The following is an 8,667-nucleotide window of genomic DNA, read 5'->3' as shown; positions in this document are numbered from 1 at the left end:
ATAGAAATTACACAACATCGGAGTTCTTGAAATTATTAACGGCGAAATAATATACAATAGAAATTACACAACATCAGAGTTCTTGAAATTATTAACGGCGAAATAATTTACGATAGAAATATCAGGGGGAAATTCTTTTCTCGGGGTTCTCCACACTTGCCAGGGGGGAATCTCGTCTTGCCTCTATATCGCGTCCCCTTGAGGTACGGGATCAGGAAAGTCACTTCAGCTTTACAGACAAATAAGACACACACAACGAAATACGTTTCAGCTCTCGTCTTAGTCGGTCAATCAAGCACTCTATAAGACACAGCGCCCTGGGGGAAAAGTCCCCAAGACTCTTTTAGACTGCGTCAACACTCGCCCCAAGGCTCTCCAGGACTGGACTCTCGACTGCGTCTCTCATGGAGTACTTGCCAAGACCATGGATGCCAAGACCAACTCAAAACTCTCTTTATTTATTTTCAAACCCTTAACCAATTACAATGCAGTAAAAAGACTCTAAGGCGTAACCTTCAATCATAAAGCCAATCACACTAAGTACTGAATACGTCATATCTTTTGATTAATCGTTCACTACATTAATAATTACGAATACCAACTGTCAGAAAGAGTAGTCAGAATAGCGACGGTTATCTCGTAATTAGTTCCAAATCACTGAGCCAAGTTCCGTCCAAAACTTCAAATAGGCCTAAACGATGACAGACATAACACAGCCATTCGCTAATAATCAACTAATTAAGTCGGTCAACAGATACGCGAAAACTAATTCATGACAGAAATTACATAACATTGGAGTTCTTGAAATTATTAACGGCGAAATAATATACGATAGAAATTACATAACATCGGAGTTCTTGAAATTATTAACGGCGAAATAATATACGATAGAAATTACACTACATCGGAGTTCTTGAAATTATTAACGGCGAAATAATATACGATAGAAATTACACTACATCGGAGTTCTTGAAATTATTAACGGCGAAATAATATACGATAGAAATTACATAACATCGGAGTTCTTGAAATTATTAACGGCGAAATAATATACGATAGAAATTACACTACATCGGAGTTCTTGAAATTATTAACGGCGAAATAATATACGATAGAAATTACATAACATCGGAGTTCTTGAAATTATTAACGGCGAAATAATATACGATAGAAATTACACTACATCGGAGTTCTTGAAATTATTAACGGCGAAATAATATACGATAGAAATTACATAACATCGGAGTTCTTGAAATTATTAACGGCGAAATAATATACGATAGAAATTACACTACATCGGAGTTCTTGAAATTATTAACGGCGAAATAATATACGATAGAAATTACATAACATCGGAGTTCTTGAAATTATTAACGGCGAAATAATATACGATAGAAGTTACACTACATCGGAGTTCTTGAAATTATTAACGGCGAAATAATATACGATAGAAATTACACAACATCGGAATTCTTGACAAATACTAACGGCGAAATAATATACGATTGAAATTACAAAACATCGGAGTTCTTGAAATTATTAACGGCGAAATAATATACGATAGAATTTACATAACATCAGAGTACAGTACTGTTCAGTGTCAACAAATCAATAAGAATGTATTAGTGATATATGTAAAATGTGAATGAATAAAATAAGATATATAAAGTTAGATAAAATAAGCTGCATAAAATAATCGTCTTGATAATATAATTGTAGCTGTAGAGAGTTTGCCAGTAATGTTCACTTGATGAAGATCAATCGAAGTGGTTAAACTCTTTCTAAAATGGTGATATTTTATACTGTCTTAGCAGCATGTGATTGGTTAGCGTATTGAATGAGATGTATTTTGGATGTCATTGGCCTTCGAGAAATGGTTGAGAAATCTTAATGTGCAAAAGTGTTAATGTGACACCACCGTCGGTTACTGACAAAGACAGATGTGTGCATTTTTGTGTACGTTGTGAACGGAGGATTAACATTATCCCTAAGGCCGTCGCCTTTAAAAAAACAGATTCATTTCATTAAATAAGCTTGGCCCCAAACTCGTGATCTTTTGTGATATCTGTAAATAGAATATGACAAATGCTTATCGTAAGTAAATGTGACACCACTAGCGGTAACTGACAAAGGAAGACCGGTTGCTGACGCCACACACTCTTACCAGTATAAACATGCTAGCGTGGTGCTTTGTCGCAGGGAACAATGAAAGTCTTATAAGGCGTCACTCTCCCGACAAACGAAGTACTAGTAATGGAAAGATCACATGTAGAACAATGACTAACACTGCGTTTAGTTATGAATAGAACGGATTATCACACCAGCAAGTTCAAATATTTACACATAGAACAATGACTTACGTTGTATCACAGTCCCTCTAGAGGGACTGTGGTTAGGGACTGTGGTTGTATATAGTTCTGAACGCATCTCATTATCACGGCGGCAAGAGCAATTACTCACAGGTTGCACGGTAGTTTACTCTGCTGATTTCCTACTCTGCTTGTAGTATACGAGTGTATGAAAACGGAGTAAATTCTCTGATACAACATCTGCTGTCCAAAGCTTCACATTCGTCCACCCAATCGACCTCATGCCGATCATGAACAAGTCACGAATGACACTGCCTTCGCTAGTTGTCATTCTAAAGTTGCATGGGCATAAATTGGCAAACATGATTTCTATGGCATTTTCAAGTTTATAGCACTCTCCATCCAGGTCAGCATTATTCTCAGCAAGGAAACCAGATAGCACCAAACCAGTACAACAGGTAAAATGACAAGGAAGTATACAAATCAGATCTGCAAATATGTAGAGTCAGTGTTGTGTCTGTTTAGATAAACTAGTTTGTGGCCCTGGATCAGTTTCAATATCTCTAATAAGGACAAGATTACTTCTCATACGACAATGATACAAATAAAGTGCAAAAATCCAGAAGAATATTATCAAGTTTTTATTATTATACATTAATATTAACAAATCGTGTGAAATGTTATGTACAGAGAAAACACATATTTATGCTTTGGTTGACAGAACTTCTCAAAGTAAAAAAAAGAGGACCTGCGAAACTTTATACAATTGTCAGACACGCAGTGAATAGTACCGGTATGTTTTTGTAATACATGTAGTTCCAGTGCCTTTGCTTTCTGAGATAAAAATCTGGCTCTGCACCTGAAAAAAAAAAGAACATTTAGTCCAAAGTAAGCAGAGGTTGTAGCATATGTGCTCCCATTGGCTGTTAGATATAATTAAAAAAGATATTTGAGTCTTTTTAGTACGAAAAAATATTACTTAATAAATTTATACCAGCCAGAAAGAAATTGCAGTTCACATTGTACTATTTTAAACATGTTCTACCAAAGTCTAGGATGAACTAATTCAACAGTTTCCACTCTACAAAGTTGTCAAATTAATATTCACAGGATTCTGCAAAAATAAAATATTAAGAATGTGCAAAAAGCCAGAGTACTTGTGCCGAAAATTTCACTTGAGCTGAACCAAATGGATGCCAAGCTATCAAAAGTAATAAAAAAAAAACTATTGAGAAAAATACAAAAAAATACATTTAATATAAAAGCAGATAGAAGTGCATAAAAAACTAATCAGCAGAGGTAGTGATCATGTAACCTAAGTGTACCGGTATGTCAAATTTCCTTTGAACTGGATTGCATTGTCTCAGATTGGCTGCTAATTTGCATATTAATTTGCAAACTAATTAACATATTGTAGTTGTATTAAAATATTATATAAAATAATATCCGGAGTTTTGAAAAAAAAAATTTTAATATTAAGTCAACATCATTAAAATTGAGGATTACGTGAATTTGACCCCCTCCCTAATATTATTTCACATATCCCTTAAAAACATGGCCGCCGTAAAATCCATCTCAATCGAGGTCCGTAATTTATTTTCCTGCTCATAATGGAGATAAATTATGGTAGCTAAACATTGAAATTGCCACCCTGACTTCAGTACCGAAATAAATAGCTCCATCAGCACGCATAGAGCGATGGGTACTAAGACTAGACCGGGAAAGACTAACATAGCAGACGCGTTGTCAAGACTAAATTCACAAACACATCGTGATAAAGGAGAGAATGACGACTACGTACGTGTTGTCATTGATAACAGTGTACCGATTGCGTTGACAGCCAGGGAAATTGAAAAAGCGTCGAGTGATGATTCTGAACTAAACTGCGTCAGAGAATGTGTCAGAACCGGAGACTGGAACAATTGTAATATACAATCGTATCTACACGTGAAAAGTGAACTAGGTGTTTTCGGAGAATTGTTACTACGTGGTACCAGAATCGTAATTCCGTATTCTTTGAGGAGTCGCGTTTTAGAATTAGCACACGAGGGGCACCAAGGAATTGTGAAAATGACAAGTCATTGTCAATGACACGTCCCCGTTCCGTTCATATTTGAGTGACATATACATTCAAAGCAGATCATGACCGAAATGCACCTGCATATGTACAACACATTGTACTAAATCTGAACAAAATCCATGCATGCATGACTGAGATCCGGTTCTGGAATTGTGAAAATACGTGATTTTAATGCATTTTCGGCCTTAAAATGGCCATCATTCAGCTATTGCTAAGCGGATCATGAAACAAATGCACATATCTATTTGTGACATGATGCACCATGTGTGTGTGAAGTTTGAACTTGATCAATCCAGACATGTCTTGGATACGGATCCAGAACTGAATTCTTTAAGAAAATGGCCGCCAGTCGGCCATTTCGAACTTGATCCGAAAAAAAAAATGACGTGCATCAAGGTCCTATTATGTTTAATGTAAGTACCGAATTTGAACAAAATCCGTCCATGCATAACTGAGATCCGGGTTCGGAATGGTGAAAATGTGCGATTTCAATGCATTTTCGGCCTTAAAGCGGCCGCCATTTGGCTATCGTTAATGGGATCATGAAACAAATGCACATACATATTTGTGACATGATGTACCTTGTGTGTGTGAAGTTTGAACTTGATCAATCCAGACATGTCTCGGATACGGATCCAGAACTGAATTCTTTAAAACAAAATGGCCGCCAGTCGGCCATTTCGAACTTGATCTGAAAAAAAAAATGACGTGCATCAAGGTCCTATTATGTTTAATGTATGTACCAAATTTGAATGAAATCCGTCCATGCATAACTGAGATCTGGGTCCGGAATGGTGAAAATGTGCGATTTCAATGCATTTTCGGCCTTAAAGCGGCTGCCATTTGGCTATCGTTAATGGGATCATGAAACAAATGCACATACATATTTGTGACATGATGTACCTTGTGTGTGTGAAGTTTGAACTTGATCAATCCAGACATGTCTCGGATACGGATCCAGAACTGAATTCTTTAAAACAAAATGGCCGCCAGTCGGCCATTTCGAACTTGATCTGAAAAAAAAAAATGACGTGCATCAAGGTCCTATTATGTTTAATGTATGTACCAAATTTGAATGAAATCCGTCAATGCATAACTGAGATCTGGGTCCGGAATGGTGAAAATGTGCGATTTCAATGCATTTTCGGCCTTAAAGCGGCCGCCATTTGGCTATCGTTAATGGGATCATGAAACAAATGCACATACATATTTGTGACATGATGTACCTTGTGTGTGTGAAGTTTGAACTTGATCAATCCAGACATGTCTCTGATACGGATCCAGAACTGAATTCTTTAAAACAAAATGGCCGCCAGTCGGCCATTTCGAACTTGATCCGAAAAAAAAAATGACGTGCATCAAGGTCCTATTATGTTTAATGTATGTACCAAATTTGAACGAAATCCGTCCATGCATAACTGAGATCCGGGTCCGGAATGGTGAAAATGTGCCATTTTGATGCATTTTCGGCCTTAAAATGGCCGCTATTCGGCTATCGTTAATCGGATCATGAAAAAAATGCATGTGCATATGTCCCATATAATGTGTGATGTATGAGTGAAGTTTGAACATAATCGGTCCATGCATGTTCGAGATACAGGTGATCACGGACGCACGGACGGACGCACAAAGGGCAAAACATAAGTCCCCGTTTTCGGACTCCGTCCGAACGGGGACTAAAAAATAGATTACGCACAAAAGTATGGTGGCCGAAAATGGATAGAGACGCGGAACAAATATGTAAAACATGTCACGGTTGCCAAGTTGTTGGCGAATACTCACTTCCGGAGCCAATGTCTCGCGTAATACCACCGAGTGGACCATGGCAAGACTGTAGCACTGATTTATTAGGTCCACTACCCTCCGGAGAGCATATACTCGTTGTCGTGGACTATTACAGTCGTTATTACGAGGTAGTCATATTAAAGTCAACTACAAGTACCAAAATCATTGAAGCTTTAACTCCAATATTCGCTCGATTTGGAGTACCCCACACATTAAGAACTGACAATGGATCACAACTCGTATCTGATGAGTTTGAAGCATACCTGGACGAAAATGGCATCGAACATAGAACCACAACACCACTATGGCCACAAGCTAATGGCGAGGTAGAAAGGCAAAATCGTACATTAATGAAAGCCATACGGATAGCACAAGTAGAGGCGAAAGACTGGCGTAAGGAACTGTCAAAATTCCTTATCGCATACCGCTCTACTCCTCAGGCAACTACAGGGGCTACGCCCTATTACTTAATGTTCGGTCGCGAGATGAGATCGAAATTACCCGAGTTGCGTCGTGAGGGTACTACTATAAATGAGGAAATCCGCGATCGTGACTGGTCAAGAAAACTAGTGGGGAAAACATATGCAGATGCAAAGCGCCAGGCAACCAGCAGTTCTGTACAAATAGGTGACAAAGTGCTGTTGAAAAATACAAAAACCAATAAATTGTCACCTAACTTCATTCCTGATCCCTGTGAAGTTCTCGATAAGAAAGGGGGAGAAGTAACTATTCGTAATAAGGATGGAGTTGAATATAAGCGTAATGTCACATTCGTGAAGAAGTATAATGAAAAGCACGTTGAGGATGAAACAACACCAACTAAACAACCATCTCCGAGACCAAAACATGATGTTAGAATGCCAAAACGATATGACTTTGTTGTTTCGAAGGGATAATTAACTCTTGACATTATGATATAATTCCAGTGTTTTCAGAGTTAAATTGTGGGAAATGTTATTCCATTTTCAGATTGAACAATGTTAGTGTTATATCGTGTTTCTCGTTTAAAACATTCAAAATTTGTTAACAGTGTTAAGTTAATGACATTAAGGACACTAGCGTAGCATTATTTTATGGTGATACTGCCTATATCCATATTTTCGGTTGATATACATGTAATTTGAAAAGAGGAGGGATGTAGTATTCTGTACTGTAGAGGTCGTGACCTTTGCTGACCTTTGCCCCCTCTACCCATGATGCATTGTACCTTTAGAGTGAGCAACCAGTAATGGCTGCCCACTGAATAAATAGTTGAAGTTCATCTGTGTGTATCATTCACATCTCTAACCATCCATCGGTATATTATAGTAAGCCTTGTGCAAAGAAAGATACAGTCCGGAATAAAATATCCTCAGACGAAATCGCCGCCGATTTCCTCAGCGGTTGGACTGGCGCATGCGCAATACGGTATGCCAGTTCTCTTGCGAGATGTCGTTAAAACTCGGATTTTTCCGGCAAATTTCGGCATTTGTACTAGTGAAATGTTGAAAATCACAGAAAAATACAATGAAACTTTGGCGAATCAAAAAAATACTTGGCGTGCATATGTATGGCATTGAGATATACATTTGCACCAATTTGGAAAAAAATTGGACAGAGCATATCAAAGTTATAAGAGGTGAAAGACGGACGGATGGACGGACAGAACCCAATCTATAAGCCTTCGGCAGACTTCGTCTGCGAAGGCTAAAAATACGAAATAAGCTTAGTCTATGCAACGCTGTATAATAATAATTGCGTATCCCTATTGGGATTTTGACTAAAATGCAATACAGATGTGGATAAAAACAAACAATTAAAATGAGAATAAAAATACACACAATCAAACAAGCAAATAAAAGTAGAAAAAAAAATGAATGGTAAAGTAATTTGGAATCTTTTCCATATTTGTGTTGGTGAATGTTTGGTTTACTAATGCATGTACATGACCTTATCTTGAGTTAGCTGACTATATTGTTTTCAGTTTTACCTCTCTTGTTTTGAAACAGTTTTCTTTGTATTTCTATTATTGTTTTTGCATCTTTATTATTTAAAAAATATATGTATGTGTTAATGTGTTTATTGAACATTGAAGTCTATTCCCTACTTGAATTCGGATTGGTCACAAGAGATCCTGGCACCACAATACGTACGAGAGAACCCGGCACCAAACGTGGTGTGGATTTACTATTGTTCAAGGTGTCAGCGTTTGAACCTGCCGACTTGGTAATGTGTAGCATTCATAACTGGCGTAGATCGTCTCAGGCGTCGGTATTTGAAACTGCAATTTTGGTAATGCCCCGAGTACAGTTCTGAAAAGTCGCATAGACCGAGGATTCGACACCCGCCTACGAATTTATGGCGTTCTGCAGTTTTCATAATTTTAACCAGCTAAAACATCTATCTAGCGACCACAAATACCTTTTTTTGGCCAAAAAATGAACCTACAGTACTGGAACTAGTTTTACGCCAAGAACAAGATGGCGGCGTATGTTTTCGGTTGACATTGGAAAT

This window comes from Saccoglossus kowalevskii, chromosome 11, assembly GCF_978046115.1.
Source record: "Saccoglossus kowalevskii chromosome 11, keSacKowa6.1, whole genome shotgun sequence".
Lineage (NCBI taxonomy): Eukaryota > Metazoa > Hemichordata > Enteropneusta > Harrimaniidae > Saccoglossus > Saccoglossus kowalevskii.
The sequence above is the reverse complement of the archived record's forward strand: the minus strand, read 5'-3'. Positions refer to the sequence as shown.